The sequence below is a fragment of the Equus caballus genome, chromosome 31, assembly GCF_041296265.1.
Source record: "Equus caballus isolate H_3958 breed thoroughbred chromosome 31, TB-T2T, whole genome shotgun sequence".
NCBI classification, from domain to species: domain Eukaryota; kingdom Metazoa; phylum Chordata; class Mammalia; order Perissodactyla; family Equidae; genus Equus; species Equus caballus.
In genome coordinates this window covers 15220353-15237190 of record NC_091714.1, presented here as the reverse complement: position 1 = coordinate 15237190, position 16838 = coordinate 15220353, and the positions used below count along the sequence as shown (strand labels likewise).

The 16838-nt window shown below is 35.6% G+C and overlaps 1 protein-coding gene across 9 annotated transcripts in view; it reads left to right on the top strand.

The window, feature by feature from the left end:
* ESR1 (estrogen receptor 1) overlaps positions 1-16838 on the top strand; it is a 344709-nt gene that overhangs the window by 275839 nt on the left and 52032 nt on the right. The gene's annotated exons all lie outside the window — the stretch shown is intronic.

Genomic DNA, 16838 nt, shown 5'->3' with positions numbered 1-16838 from the left:
CACCAGTTTGTGCCTGAAGCCCCTTGATTCAGTCCTCCATGAAGCATCTAAGAACTTTATCAGATAGGTTTACTTTACAAATGGATGAATTCAGGTGATGTAGGCTGTTCGAGTTCACAGAAAGCTAAGGGTAACTTTTGCTAGATAGCTCCCCAGATTAGTTCCATTATTTCTAAAATGTATCTGTATATCTACACATATATACATATGTATGTAAATGTACACATATGTATATGTGTGTGCATTTATAAAACTATGAGCTGTAATTTTATAACTCTACCTTCATCTTGTGTTATACAAAAAATGATGAATGACCTTCATTTAATCAAAATATACTTTGGCCCATGTACATCCAAACTACAGCAACCGTTTTGTTACCTTCTCCAATTTTCCCATCAGTAAATGAGGAAATTTGACCAGCGTTCTGAAGGCCACTTCCAGTTCTATGAGCTCAGAAAACTTACTGGCTTATTTTAGAAAATGAAGATTTCACTTTTCCAATGTGCTACCTTATTTAATGTATTCTATTTTGGTTGACTTGGAATGTGAGTCCTATGGTTCTTTCTTTTGCAGTGATTGCTCACAATAATAGAATTTAGACATTCTTCAACAGCAGCTACCACTGACGGAGTCCCTACCCGGTACCAGCTGCTGTGCTAAATGCTTTACATACATGATCTCATTTAATTTTCACAGCATTCCTAGGAGCCTTATCAGTCACATTTTATAAGAAAGGATGCTAAATTTTAGAGACACGCTGCTACTTACAAAAGCGTTGAGCTAGCCAGGATCTCTATAGTGTTCCTTCCCTTCCCTTCCCTTGTCCTTTCCACCTCTTTCCTCTGTTTCCCTTTGCTTTCTTCTTTCTTTTCTCTTCATTCATCTACTCCTTCTCTTCTTTCTCCTCCTCCCCTTCCTCATCCTCTGGCCCCCAGTACATAGCTGTAGGTCCTTCTGGTTGTGCTTTGTGGGACGCTGCCTCAGCATGGCCTAATGAGCAGTGTCATGTCTGTGCCCAGGATCCGAACTGGCAAAACCCTGGGCTACCGAAGTGGGGCACATAAACATAACCACTCAGCCACGGCACTCGCCCCCAATTTCTCGTTTTAATTTTCTTGTATTACAGTGGTGTGGTTCTGTGACCAAGTTATAAACATTTGCAGGTGAAAATCTTAGACCTTTTTTTTTTATTTTTGGAGGAAATTCCTACAATGTTTCACTGCTATAGGTTGGAATATGTCTTCAATGTTTAGGTTTTTTGGACATTCATAACTGAACTGATCTGCTCCATGATTTACAACCTCACTCATATCTATCTTCTTGGTACACACTTTCAGAGAACAGACATCAAATCATTGCATTTAGAGTATGAAAGGATTTGTGACCTTATCTTACCCACAATGAGCTCATTTTGCCCATGAGGTAATATTGGCTAGGATTTTATCAGCCACCTGCTTCTCTTTCTTTTCCACACACTCTTAATGTGGTTAATTTTCTCTCCTATGTTTAACTGCAGTGTGAGTGACTAAAAGTTCTCATCTCTATCCATTCCTGCCTTCTGAAACTCCGGATCTGAAGTTCCTGCTACCTCTAGATCAGTATTTCTCAATTTCTGCACTGTTGACATTTTTTGGCCTGATCATCCTTTCTTGTGAGGGACTGGCCTGTGCATTTTAGGATATTTAGCAGCATCTCTGAACTCTCCCTACTAGATGCTCATAACACCTCCATCCTTAGTCATAACAACCCAAAGTATGTCCAGACATTTCTAAATGTCCCCTGTGTGTGGTGGGAGGAGAGGCACAAAATCGTCCCTGGTTGAGAATCGCTGGTCTGGATTTGCCTATTTCAATGTCTATAAACTCTTCAGACTCACCATATCCCTCACTGAATACGTTATCCTCCTCATCAATTTTTTTTCCTTTTCTTTTCTTCTTTCTATTAGTGACATCAGCATTCTCCTAGACACTGAAGTTATAAAGTTTAAATTAACCATGGATCCCACTTCCCCCCTCACCAGATTATCCAGTTAACCATCAAGTCAGTTCTGAAATCCATACTTGGCCTTTGTCTCCATTCTTTTGCCCTAGCACAGGTCCTCATGGTTCCTTCTCCAGATGATTGCCTTTCCACTACTGTCTCTCTTTCTCAGCCACTGCCCGTCTTTCCTTCAGTCTAATCCCCACAGTGCTGCCAGAGATTTCTTTCTAAGGCAGAGCTATGGTCCTGATGCTTCCTGACTCAGCTTTCATTGGCTCTCTCCATTCTTCAGAAGGTACTGTCTAGACTTCTTATCTTGATAATTATGAATCCCTATTGCAAGTGTCACAGACACAAACATCTGTGGAGCCGGTCAGACGATGTAACGAGGAAGGCCAGGGACTGTGAGTCCAAAAGGGAGTTCTGGGGATTAAGTGAGCCTGGTGAACTCTTGTGCAGGCTGAAAACACCTGGGGACCAAATTCAGCCAGAGAACTATGAACATAACTTCACATTTCAAGTTTTACTTTCACTGCTTCTGAAAGGCCCTCTACCTTCAGGATTCCTTGTCAGAATCTTGTGACATTCTTTAGGGCTCACTTTGGACATCACTCGTCCATAAAACCATCCTTCAAACTCTCCTCGTCAGACAGAAAGTAGTTTTTCCTTTGTCTAAGTTCTCATTGGGTTTATTTGCTCTTCTCTTAGTCTCATTCCATCATATGCAGGTTATGGTTGTATGTCTTCTCTTCCCTTCCAGCTCATAAACTTCTTATGAGCAGGAACCAGATTGTGTTCCTCTTTTTGTTACCTCCACTGTATAAAGTCTTCCATGATTCCCAGTAAATGTTTGTTACTTGCACTGGCCAAGGTCACCTGGGCAGAACATGGCAAGGTCCGGAGAATCCACATCTTCTGATAGTCATTGCAGCTGTTTTTGTCATCAATATCACTCACATCTTGTTCATTGCCACTCATCAATTTCTGGCTAAGTCTCTTATAGATTTTGCAGAAATTAATATCTGTCTGTTTTGGAAGCATTTTTTAAATTACTCAATGTATTTGGCTTATGCTTACAATTCTGCTTATACTCCACAAACTTGTTATGCAACTTTTAAATTCTGAATGAGGGTAAACAAAGGATCCTATTTTTTCCCACAACTAAACCCACTATTGAGTAAAATCCTCAAGATCTTAATACATTTAAGAACACTTACATCCATGTTAATAATTAGAAAGGTATATAAATAAGCATAAATTATATAAAATATTAAAAATATGATCTATTATATAAAATTTTCTATACTTTTCTAATTATTAACCTGCACTTAAATATTATAAAATTTCAATATTATTAAATTATGCTCTTGGTGTTAGAGGATAACTACTTTTGATGACATTGATATATTCATAACAGTAAAAAATATTGTGCCCAGCAGCTCATTTGAAATTTTATATATCTGGAAGATTGCTTTTGAGTGATGGCTGAGAACATTCTTAATGTTTTTGACTTACAGGCTCCCAGTCCCTTTGATAAAATTCAAATAAACTGATTACCATAAGTCGCTCTGGTCTTCTTGTAGTTCTTTTCCCATCATCTGGTACATAGTAAACATTTTTGTACCAAAATGTAGAAATCCATGAATGTCAAAGCTAAGTGTTTGATTGAGAGCTGGTGAGCAGAAGATGAGTGTCAGCTTCATCATTTTTATTATATCTCAGGCTTTGTGATACCAACTTTGAAAAGTCAGCTACCTCCATAGGCTGTTTACCCCTGCACGTAAGCAGGGAAAAGAGAAAGCCAGGGTCCCAAGTAATGCTGTCATCCATGGATTATCAATGTTCTTAACTGGAGTCAGGGGTTTATTTGGGCTTGATATCGATGTCCTGTTCTCTCAACCTTTCTTTGCAAACCCAAGCATTTGTGCCTTCCAAGGCCATCAGGAGGATAGCATTTACCCCAGTCTTTCCTTGTAATTGCTCACATGTTAGTACTGGCAAGTGGGGGTTAGTGATTATAGGAATATAAAAGCCTGCTGGGTTGCTATCCCACATTTGTGAGCAGAGGACATGTTTCCTCTCTTGCATCTATTTAAAAAGACTTATTACTTGATTTATTCCCTGTTGACAACCCATGATATCTTGATTCTGGTAGTTTATAACTTTCCTAGTAGTCATATGCTTGAAGGCTAATTTTATCCTTACCATGCTTAGCCTACCCATAATTTCCAGTTTTTCCCTGTATCTTGCAACAGTGAGCTCCAAGCACTTAATGCAATCATCTCTTCCTGTGAAACCCAAGAAATAAAGGTTGTTATAGGTATAAAGAAAGATCCCAGTAATTTCTCTTGGGGTGTGTGTGTGTGTGTGTGTATTTTACAAGAGGAAAGTTAAAGATAATAAGAACGCCTGTGAAAGTAATCAGGAAATGGAGAAAACTCATTTTCCATTCTAGCACCTAATCCTTTGGTGTGTTTTGGCACCAGAAAACACAAAATATGTCCTCTGTGTCAACTAGGAATGCACTTCTTCGTTTAGTGCTGCTTGAATGCTCATGCTGGAAAAATATGGACTGAAGACAGAAGCAAAAGTGTTCAACATATATGGTTCTTTGTGGGGTGTCTGTTTTTGCAGGAGTAGAATTGACCCTCGCTGGAAGGCCGAGGTGATGTTAGAGGAAACAATGTAAATTGCTTGTTCAGGAAGACCATCCAGTTTCCAAGGGCCCGTCTAATCCTGTTTTGCTGGCACTATCCGTGCTAACAAATTCTGAGAAATATTTGTGGATTTCTCAGTGGAGCCAAAGCAGTCTCTTTCGACTCCTGTTCACTCTCAGAGAAAAAACTATTCATCCATTTGAAAAGCAGGGCTTAATTCAACAAGCAGAATACTCTCTCTCCTGAGCATCTGGCCAGAGGGTTGTTGGTCTAGCTCTTTCCATCTCTCCTGCATCAGGAGGCTTTGCCTGCAAGAAATAGTACTAGACAACAGAAAGTTCTTTTACTTGTAGGCGTGGAATAGGAATAAGTTCTCTTCCTTAAGAGAAAAACAGGTTGTTGCCCTAGAGAGAACATTTTGCCTCTTCTACTAAATAGCAGACTGTTTTCAGATGAGGCACTCATTTTAAATGGAAAAAAAGTCATTTTCTAGAAGCAGGAGCATTCTCATTTTAGATTATTTATTGAAAATACTTCAGGAAAAAACCCCATGAGAATAAAAACATGCCAATAAAACAAAGCTTCCAGCAATGCTTTTATTGGCCATTTTTTGCTGTGTAAAATGATATAAATTCTTCACAAATTCTTTTACTTGGAAGATTAAAAAAATAAAGTTCTGAAATAAGTTGATGAATTCAGAATGTAATCCTTCCAAAGGTTTCTTGGGCATGAAGAGAAGGACCTCCCTTTATACTCTCTTTTCAGATTTCTCCCCTCTGAAAAATGTGTGTTACACTGAAGGGGGTGTTGTAGTATCTGGGGGAGCAGGTGGCTGGAGGGGAGTGAGCGATCTACCCCCCAGCAAAGTCAGTCCTGGGGAGGAGACAGTTCCAGTTACTCCAGTAGCTTTGCTGATTTCCCTCCATAAGTTTCCAAGAGTGCTATGGTTTGTGTGCCTGTTTGCCCTATTCATATCTCAAGAACTTGGCTCATAAACTTTTTTCACTCTACCTTATAGAATTGAATGAAAGACGGGAAGAAAGGAAGCCAACATTTATTTAACTTCTTTAATGTGTACAGTAAGTGCTGGGTTCTCTTTGACACCATATTGCCCTCATTGTACAAGAATACAGGTAGCAAAGGATTTTACTAGATCCACTGGTTCTTTCCACTTCTGACCCCTAAATCACTCAATAGCAGATACCAATTGATTGACTCTTAAAACTCTTTGGTTTGATGTTCTGACAAATCCTGGGAGTATGAAACTAAACTGTAGAGGAGAAAAATTGAGGCCAAAAGAAAGGAGAAATTTGCCAAACTGTCATTATTACTGCTTTCTGATTGAAAATGAATCACAGTATTTATTGGACTAAAATTCAGTTGCGTTATATACTTTAAATGGGTCAGTTATGTGATATGTGAATTACATCTCAATAAAGATTTTAAACACACACACGTACATTTAGAATTTCAGGAAAAGTCAACAGGACCATCAATCATGAAAGTGCTTATAGGTGTTCTGTTGGAAAAAGATAAAAAACAAAACATTCAAACTAAAATTTCTCCTTAAAAACAAAAGCTATTAAATAGTGCTATGTTATAAAGCTTGCTAAGCCACAAGTCTAACTCCTTGAGAAGAATAAGCCTGTAAACAGAATCCACTCAATATAAAATCACTCCAGAGGGAGAGGCATAATTCCAACCAAAGAATTAATCCTATATAGGAGATTGATTAGACTTTTCTTACATTTTTGCATACCACATTAGTTTTGTATTTGCCATATATTATTAATAATTAAACATCAGCTTAGTTGATTTAAAATATAATCAAAATAATATTTTAACAGTTTAATTCTAAAATATCTTAATATTATTCAAGTCACGCATGCTACGCAGGGATAACCAAGTAACTCTGCTCTCATATCTGCTTTCATCACAGCTCCATAGCCAGTGTTGGAAAGATCCTCATTTATTTTAATGAGTGCCATTAAAATCCAATGATAAAGGGAGTTGACCAACTTCAAGTCTGTGTGAGGATGGAGTATAAGTCAACTCAATAGATATGTATTAAGTACCACCGTATCTCTAGGGTTCTGCATGATACTGGAGGACATAGAAAGAGAGATATGTAAGAGGCAGACTTATTTTCAGGGAATTTTCTGTCTGGTGGCAGAGTCAGATTAGTAAACAAAGGAATGTAAGCTAAAGCAAGATATTATAAGCAGGCCCCCACCACACCCTACATTGTTCATGTCTAGTTTATCTTCCTTCATCGCTTTCTTTTTTTCATTGAAATATAATTGGAATACAACATTAAATTAGTTTCAGTTGTCCCACATAATAGTTCCATACATGCGTATATTGTAAAATGATCCCTGCAATGAGTCTAGTTAACATCCATCACCAAAATTGTTACAATTTTTTTCTTGTGATGATAACTTTCAAGACTCACTCTCTTAGCAACTTTCAAATATACAATAAAGTATTATCCACTGTAGTCACCATGCTGTACATTACATCCCCAGGACTTATTTATTATTAAACTGGAAGTTTGTACCTTTTGGCTATCTTCACCCCCCCAATCCCCACCTCTGGTAATGACCCATCTGTTCTCAGTATCTGTGAGGTCACTTTTTGTTTTTTGGGTTTTTTTCGGATTCTACATATAAGTGAGATCATATGGTATTCGTCTTTCCATGACTGACTTTTTTCACTTAGCATAATGCCCTCAAGGTCCATCCATATTGTCGCAAATGGAGAATTTCATTAATTTTCGTGGCTGATAATATTCCATTGTATATATATATGTGCCACATTTTTTTTTATCCATTCCTTTCTCAATGGATATTTAGGTTGTTTCCATGTCTTGGCTATTGTAAATGATGTTGCAATGAATTTGGGGCTACATACATCTTTTCAAATTACTATTTTCATTTTCTTCGGATAAATACCCAGAAGTAAAATTACCATATAGTATAATTGTTCTATTTTTAATTCTTTGAGGAACCTCTATGCTGTTTTCCACAGTGGTTGCACCAATTTACATTCTCACCAACAGTGGATAAGGGTTCCCTTTTCTCCACATCCTCATCAACGCTTGTTATTTCTTGTCTTTTTGATAATAGTCATTCTAACTGGTGTGAGGTGGTATCTCATTGTGGTTTTGATTTGCATTTCCCTGATGGTTAGTGATGTTGAGCACCTTTTTATGTACCTGTTGGCCATCCGTGTGTGTTCTCTGGAAAAACGTCTATTCAGATCCTCTGCCTATTTTTTAATCAGATTTTTTTGTTTTTTGCTATTTTGAGTTCTTTATGCATTTTTGATATTAACTTATCAGATATATGATTTGCAAATATTTTCTCCCATTTGGTAGGTTGCCTTTTCATTTTGTTGATGGTTTCCTTTGCTGTGCAGAAGATTTTTAGTTTAATGTAGCCCCACTGTTTATTTTTGCTTTTATTGCCTTTGCTTTTGGTGTCAAATCCAAAAAGTCATTGCTAGGAGTAACGTCAAGGGGCTTATTGCCTACCTTTTCTTCTAGGAGTTTTATAGTTTCAGTTCTTATGTTCAAATCTTTAACTCATTTTGAGTTAATTTTTGTATATTGTATAAGATAGTGATCCAGTTTCATTCTTTTGCATGTGCCTGTCCAGTTTTCCCAACATCATTTATTAAAGAGACTGTCTTTTCCCCATTGTGTATTCTTAGCTCCTTTGTCAGAGATTAGGTGACCATAAATATGTGAATTTATTTCTGGGCTCTCGATTCTGTTCTATTGATCTGTGTGTGTGTTTTTATGCCAATACCATACTATTTTGATTACTACTTCTTTGTAATATAGTTCGAAATTAGGGAGCAAAATGCCTCCAGCTTTGCTCTTCTTTCTCAAGGTTGCTTTGGCTATTCAGAGTCTTTTGTGGCTCCATACAAATTTTAAGATTATTTGTTCTATTTCTATGGAAAATGCCATTGGAATTTTGATAGAGATTGTATTGAATCTGTGGACTGCTTTGGGTATATGGATGTTTTAACAATATTAATTCTTCAAATCCATGAAGATGGAACATTTTTCCATTTATTTCTGTCTTCAGTTTCTTTCATCAATGTCTTATAGTTTTCAGTATATCAGGTCTTTCACTTCCTTGGTTAAATTTATTCCTAGGTATTTTATTCTTTTCAATGCAATTGTAATAAATGAGATTGTTTTCCTAATTTTTCTTCTGATAGTTCTTAGTGTATAGAAACTCAACTGATTTTTGTATATTGATTTTTTATCATGCAACTTAGAATTTGTTAGCTCTAATAGTCTTTTGGTGAAGTCTTTAGGATTTTCTATATATAATATCATGTTATCTGCAAATAGTGACAGTTTTACTTGTTTCTTTCTGATTTGGATACCTTTTATTTCTTTCTATTTGAAAGAATTGCTCTGGCTAGGGACTTCCAATACTATGTTGAATAAAAGTGGTGAGAATAGACATCTTTGTCTTGTTCCTGATCTTAGAGGAAAACCTTTCAGCTTTTCACCACTGAGTATAATGTTAAGTGTGGGCTTGTTATATATGGCCTTTATTATTGGGGTATGTTCCTTCTATACCCACTTTGTTGAGAGTTTTTATCATAAATGGATGTTGAATTTTGTCAAATGCTTTTTCTGCATCTATTGAGATGATCATATGATTTTTATCCTTCATTTTGTTAAAGTGATGTATCATACTGATTGATTTGCAAGTGTTGAACCCTCCTTGTATCCCTGGAATAAATCCCACTTAATCATGGTGTATGATCCTTGTATTGCTGAATTAGATTTTCTAATATTTTGTTGAGGACTTTTGCATCTATGTTCATCAGGGATATTGGCTTGTAATTTTCTTTTCTTGTAGTGTCTTTGTCTGGTTTTGGTATCAGGGTAAAAGTAGCCTCATAAAATGAGTTTGAAATATTTCCTCCTCTTCTACTTTTTGGAAGATTTTATGAAGTATTGGTATTAATTCTTCTTTAAATTTGGTAGAATTCACCAGTGAAGCCATCTTGTCCTGGCATTTCTTTGTGGGGATGTTTTTGATCACTGATTCAATCTATTTACTAGTAATTGGTTTGTTAAGATTTTGTTTCTTCACAATTCAGTCTTGGTATGTTGCATGTTTCTAGGAATTTATCCATTTCTTCTAGATTGTCCAATTTGTTGGCACCTAATTCTTCATAGTATTCTCTTATGATCGTTTGGATTTCTGCGGTATCAGTGTCTATCAATTTCTGATGGTTAGGATTCTAAGTGAAAATCAACCCCTGATTTGTACTTGCATTTATAAACTGATTCACTCTTGACATTTCCATGCTAGCAAAACTATACTCATTATACATTTATCCTGCCTGAAGTATACTCTAACATGGACAACTCTAAAAGTGAGATGATTCCATATGTTGGTCCTTTGGGGCTGGCAGGAGGGCAGCAGGGGTTTTGGCAGAGGTTTATCAAACTCCCTGGTAGATGGCCACGATTTACACATCTTTGAAATATTACTTATGTTAAGGTATTATTACTGCTTGGATATTTTCCTATGATAACAGCTCTTAATTTTATGAATGGATAGAGGTTTGCCTTCAAATAAAATGAAGTAAGTATGTCTATTTCCATTTCTTGTTGAAAGTTGAAATTGTCTTTGTTGTTAGTGTCATGGTTGCATGCCCTTATGATCTATAATTAAGTTCTAATCTCTTCTTTGGTGTTATTGACTTCTCCCTGTGGGCTCCTAATCCAAAGAATAAGGATGAAATTTCTCTTCTGATGCATCTGGAGGCATTTTTAAGTTGTTAAGTGTTCTTGGTTGTTATTTTACATGTGTTTTTATTTTATCAAATGGAAAAGAGATGTAAAAAACACACTGTCGGAATTTTCTTTGGTTTTGTACCAACAGCAGAGAATCAGTTTCTTAACTTGTTTACAAATTTACCACTTTCCATTGGCACATTTTCTAAGATCCATCATGGCTTTATTGTTGAAAAATAGGATGCAACAAACATGCTACGATGATAAGGAAAGGTTACTTCATACTCCTGATAAGAAAAGAGCTTCTCCTGTATCTCCAAGTTTGGTCAGGACAAGCTTAATGCTGTGTGCAGCTGGGCCTGTGACTGGATCTATCTTAGTCTCTGAGGAGAGGGGAGCCTGAGCGAGCACTTAGTCCAGTGTGGGTGTGGCTTGGAGTGCCGTGATGAAGAAGGTTTCAAGGTTTGTGTTCTTGGTAATGAATAGGATAGCAATGATATTAATATGAATTAGGAAGACAGGAGAAAGTGTAGGTGTTGAGGAAATCTGATGTCTTTGTCCTTATATGTGTTGGCTTTAAGGTCCAGGGAGGATATACTGGAGGCTTTGTCCAGCAGAAAGTTAGAGCTCAGAAGAGAGATGGAGATAGAAAGCTAGAGACGAAAGATTTGAGTCATCTCAATAGTTAAAAGTGTAGCATGAATGTGATAAGTAGGCAAGACAGTGGAGAAAGAAGTGTCCAAAGGATGAGGGGAGATCCCTTAAAAGCCTGGCTTCTAGAGTTGTAAGTAGAAAAGAATCCCAGCCTAGGGTTAAGGCAGGGTTGTTTGAGAGGTAGAAGCACAAAGTCTCTGATTCCAAAGCAGGATGGCTTTCAGCGAAAAAAGAAAAAGGATGCTGAATTATGCAAATACTTCAGAGAGGTGGGAAGGCTTAGGAAGGGAGGGACTAAGAAATTATTAATTAAGGAGTCATTGTTGTCCCTAGAGAGAACACTTTTTGTAAAGAGGCGGTGAAAAAACCCAGAGCATGGATGTGTTAAATGAAAGTATGGCGTATGAAAGAGAAAATGGGTGGGAACAAATAGAGAAAGGAAATAGAAACTAGCTTTTTGAGATGTTCGGTAGTGAAAAGCGGTGGAGCTCTAGTTCTCGAGAGCAACAGCACCAAGGGGAAACTGGCATCCTGCTTCCATCCAGTGATGTCCAATGGGAAATTTTCTAGCGGTGTTATTAACTCATGGATTTTTGTTTTTTCTGTGTGTATTAATCAATTGAATTATTAGCCTTTTTTGATACTCAAATTGTCCCATCTTTGGCTAATGAGAGCTCCTTCATGTTGACTTTTGTGTCATTTTGATATAAGCAATTAGTCTTTGATGCCTCCTTGCTGAATAACACAATAACGTCTCCCAACCTCAGTATATATTTCCTGCCCCAGAGCTGGAATGAACTATTTCTACCAGGGGCACTTACTCGTTTCAGAGAAATTGGTATTCAGAACTCAATCTTTTTTTTCTTTTTGAGGAAGATTAGCCCTGAGCTAATATCTGCCACCAATCCTCCTCCTTTTGCTGAGGGCGACTGGCCCTGAGCTAACATCCATGCCCATCTTCCTCTACTTTATATGTGGGACACCTACCACAGCATGGCTTGACAAGTGGTGTGTAGGTCTGCACCCGGGATCTGAACCAGTGAACCCTGGGCCACTGAAGAGGAGCATGAGAGCTTAACCGCTGTGCCACCAGGCCAGCCCCTGGAACTCAGTCTTGGTACTTGATGTGTTCTCTACTTTAGAGATGCCATTGCTTCTTGGCCTTTTCAATAGATAAAGTTGGGATACAGCCATGCATTGCCTAACGATGGTGATATGTTCTGAGAAATGTGTCGTTAGGCCATTTTGTCGTTGTGTGAACATCATAGCGTGTCCTTACACAAACCTAGATGGTACAGCCTACTACACACTTGGGGTGTATGGTACTAATCTTATGGGACTACCATCGTGTAAGTGGTTTGTCATTGATGGAAACGTCATTATATGGCACATGACTATATAAGCAAATTTGAAATGAAAATATAAATTATTTCATACTTATATTTTCAATTCAAATCTTGGTTCCTAGCAATATTAATGTAATTACTCATTTGATCATCTGACATTATGTAAAAATAGTTTTAAAATAATAATACCAGTCTTTCAACTAGCAGTTAGACCATTGAATATAGTTGAAGATTTCTAAGTAGCTCTGTTTTTTCAGCTATATTCCACTAAGAATGGAAAGTCAAAATATTGTACTTTACAGACATTTGAAATAACCCTTCTCTCTGAGGTTATGTCCCCAACTTAATATAGAGTAAGAATCATTCAACTTGATTTCCATTTTTATATTTTTTATTTAATTTTTTGAATATGCAAAATATTTGTTTCCAAACTCAAAACTTTATAAGCAGATATATTTAAAGAGCCTAACATTCATTACCAGCCCCTCCATTGGATGCCCCCGTAATGCCAAATGTGAATCAAAATTGGGAGGGAGGTAGATATAAGTATGCGTGTATGTTTGTATGTCATCATATCCCCACCCCATACACAAAAGTGAAATATTATATATAATATTCTACATATTACTTTGGAGGTTACTACCTGTATGTGTGTAAAGATCTTCCTTATTCCTTTTCTTGATTATTTTATATTCCATTGTGTGGAATTGATAGGCATGTATCTTCTTTCCAATCTTATGCTACAAACAACAACAAAATAAAGGCCACAATAAATAACTTTGTAAATAAGTCACTTGTATTTTTCTCAGTCTGTCTTTTTGATAGATTCTTAGAAGTGGGATTACTAAATCAAAAGGTCCCTGCATACATCGTTTTACTAGATATTGGAAAATTGACTGCTGATGATGTGTCATTGTGCTTTCCCACCAGCCATGTGTCAGAGGGCCTGTTTCTCCACAGCATCTCCAACAGAATATGTTGTCAAACTTTTGGATTTTTGCCAATCTGATAAGTAAGAAGTATCTCAGAATAGTTTTAATTCCATTTTCTTTCATTTCTGAATGAAACTGAGCATCTTATTTACGTTGAAGGGCCTTTTCACTTCTTCTTCTGTGAACTGTATATTCATATTTTTGTCCATTTTTGTATTAGTTTTTTTTCCCTTGATTTTTAGGAGCTCAGTATATGTTAGAGATAAACTAGCTTTTCTCAATATAAATTGCCAATATCTTTTCTCAATTTCTCATTTGCATTTAAACTGTTTATGGAAGATTTTGCCATGTGAAAAGCTTTTGAGTATTAAGTTTTATAGCAGAAATATATTAACTTCTTATTTTATTAGAAGGTTTTTCCTGCCCTCAAGTTATAGTCATATTCACTCCTGCTTGCTTTTAGTACTTTGAGGTAATATCTGTTGCCAATCTTCCTCTTTTTTTGCTTGAGGAAGATTAGCCCTGAGCTAACATCTGTGCCAGTCTTCCTCTATTTTATATGTGGGTCGCTGCCAAAGCACAGTTGACAAGCGGTCTAGGTCTGTGCCCAGGATCTGATCCCATGGACCGAGGCTGCCAAAGTGGAGCAAGCAGAACTCAACCACTATGCCAAGGGGCCGGCCTGCTTTTAGTGCTTTTCACTTTTATATCTCGGGTCCATCTGGGATTTATCCTGATATACAGTGTGAAGTAAATATTGACATATTTTTCCAGATGGCTTTTCAGTTTTCCCAACACTATTTATAAAAAGTTAATATTTTCTAAAGTGATTTGAGATGTATCCTTTATTACATACTGAATTTCTTTATAAACTTAAGTTTCTTTGTGAAATTTTAATTATCTCTAAGGTTTTTCTGAGTCAATATCACATAGTTTTGTTTATAGCAGCTCCAAACTGTGTTTGAATTCTGGTCAGTCTCTCTCTCCAGTATTGTCTTCTGATTTTTCAGGGTTCACAGGTGATTTTTCCTTATTTCTTTTCCCATGTGACCTTTAGAATTAACTTCATAAGAAAATTTGTTGATAATTTTATTGGAATCATGTTAAATATAAATTGATTTAGAGATTTACTAATGTCTTTATGAAGGTGAATCTTCCTATCCAAGAATAATGTCTGCCTTTTCATTTGTTCAAATTTTTGTGTCTTTCAGAAGTGTTTTCAAGTATCCTTAAATATATTTTCACATATTTTTAAGATTATGCCTAGCTATTACATACATATAAAATACGTGAGTGTAAATAAATATACATATTGTATATATGTAGATAGTTGATATTTGCATGTTATTTTTATAGTCTACCACTTTACTAAATTCTCTTATTATTTACAGTTGTTTTTCCATTAATTTCCATGGGATTTCCTAATATACAATCATATCATCTGCAAATAGAAATTGTTTTACAAACTTTTTCTTTCTATCCCTAAGCATCTAAATGTTTTTTCTTGTCTAATTGCATTGCATAATACCTCTGACACCTTGGAAAAATAGTGACAATAATGGACACTATTTCCTTGTTTCTATCTATTCATGTTACAAGAGTTTCTATGGATTTCTATATTATTAGGTGTTTTATCAGGAATGAAAGTTATTGCCATTTTTGAATCAAAATTGATGAGAAAATTTGTTGTGAAAATTTCTTTTTGTGTAGTCTTTACAAGTTTTTGTTATCAGTGTTACACGTCTCATAAAACTAGTCTGGGATTTTTCCTTCCTTTTCTATGCCCTGGAAAGCAACACTGGGGTTATTTGATTGTGAAAACTTAAAATTTTGGTAGAATTCCCTTTTGAAACCATCTGGACCTGGTGGCTCCCTCAGAGGGGAGCTCTCTGGAAACTTTAAATTCTTCTGTAGTAAATGATCTCGTTAGACTTTCTATCTCCTGGAGTCAGTTTGGATATAGAAATCTGATAAAGTTCTCCATTTTTATTGCATTGAGTTGGACAAAGTAGTTTCTGATGAGTTTTTAAAATTTTTTCTGGTTTAATAGTTACTTCTACCTTATAATTTATTTTGTATATTTATCCTTCTTTTAGAAAACTTAGGTCAGCTAGTGGTTTCCTATTTTGTCAATTCTTTTCCTCCAAGAGGTAGCTTAAATTTTTATTAGTTCTCCTGGTTTTCTACTTTCTAATTTGTTATATTTTTAGCTGTATTATGTCATTCCTTTTGCTTTTAGTCAGTTAACTTTGTAGTTCTTTCTCATTTTTGAGTTGATATTTAATTCATTAATTTTATTTCATAATATACATAATTAATGCAAATAATTTTCTCAAAGCTCTGTTTTAGTTATGTCCCATAGATTCTGATATATCTTGCTTTCATCATCATTGTTTTCTAAAAATTCAACAATTTCATATTTTATTTTCCCTTTCATTCAAGTGTCGTTTAATAAACGGTTTAATTTTCAGGGTCAAAGGGCACTTTTTTTTGTTTTTCAGTTTCGTTATTAATTAGCATTTTTTGCTTTGTGATCAGAGAATCCTGCTTGCATTATTGTTGTTTTTGGAACTTATTCAATATTCTTTGTAGCCTAGTATCATTTCAGTTCTTCTAAATGTTCCATGTACACTTGATATGAAAGTTTACTGTTAGTAAGATTGAAGGTAAATTAGCTGCCTGTGTCTATTTCTCTTCTTATATCTTGTAATTTCTGCTTAATGAAAATTTATGACCTGTTATCTGCTGCATAAGTATTTATATTTGCTTCATCTCTATTGTGCATTATGGTTTTTTTGTATTAGAAAACTTTTTATTCATTTAATAATTTTTCTGGATCGAATTTTACCGTTTGATATCATGATCTTGACCCCAGCTTCTTTTTATCTTTACTAATTTAATATACTGTTTCCCATTTTTATTTTTAACATGCAAATACTTTTGCTTTAGGTCTCTATTTTATATAGTCTACAATTGGATTTTACTTTATTAGCCAATCTGAGAACATTTTTAAATAGATGAGTTAAGCCCATTTATATTTATTGGTATAAGCACCATGTTCGATTCAAGTTATGTTATATTATTTTATATTTCCCACATATTAAAGGATCTCTTTTCTTTGCTGTATTTATTTATTATTTATTTTTTGTTTATATTATTTTGTTTTTTAGGAATTTAATATTTTTTTCTGGTTGTGAGATTTATATATATTTAGTCCATTCTTCCTTTAGAAACTGTTCATTTCCTACTACGAGTAGTAGTGAAGTTAGCTGGTAACCTAACATTCCTCTACCACCCTCCAATTTTAGCCACTGGAATTATCTTAGTGTCAAACTTCATAGTGTTAAATACACTTAAGCTTCTGCTGTTTGATTTGTCAGAATCAAATGATATCAATTGACTCAGTTAATACCTATGAGGTAATCATAGCTAATAATAATTTTCATCACTCTTCCTTTCTCATATTATTTTTATTGCTTATGTATTTATATGTTGT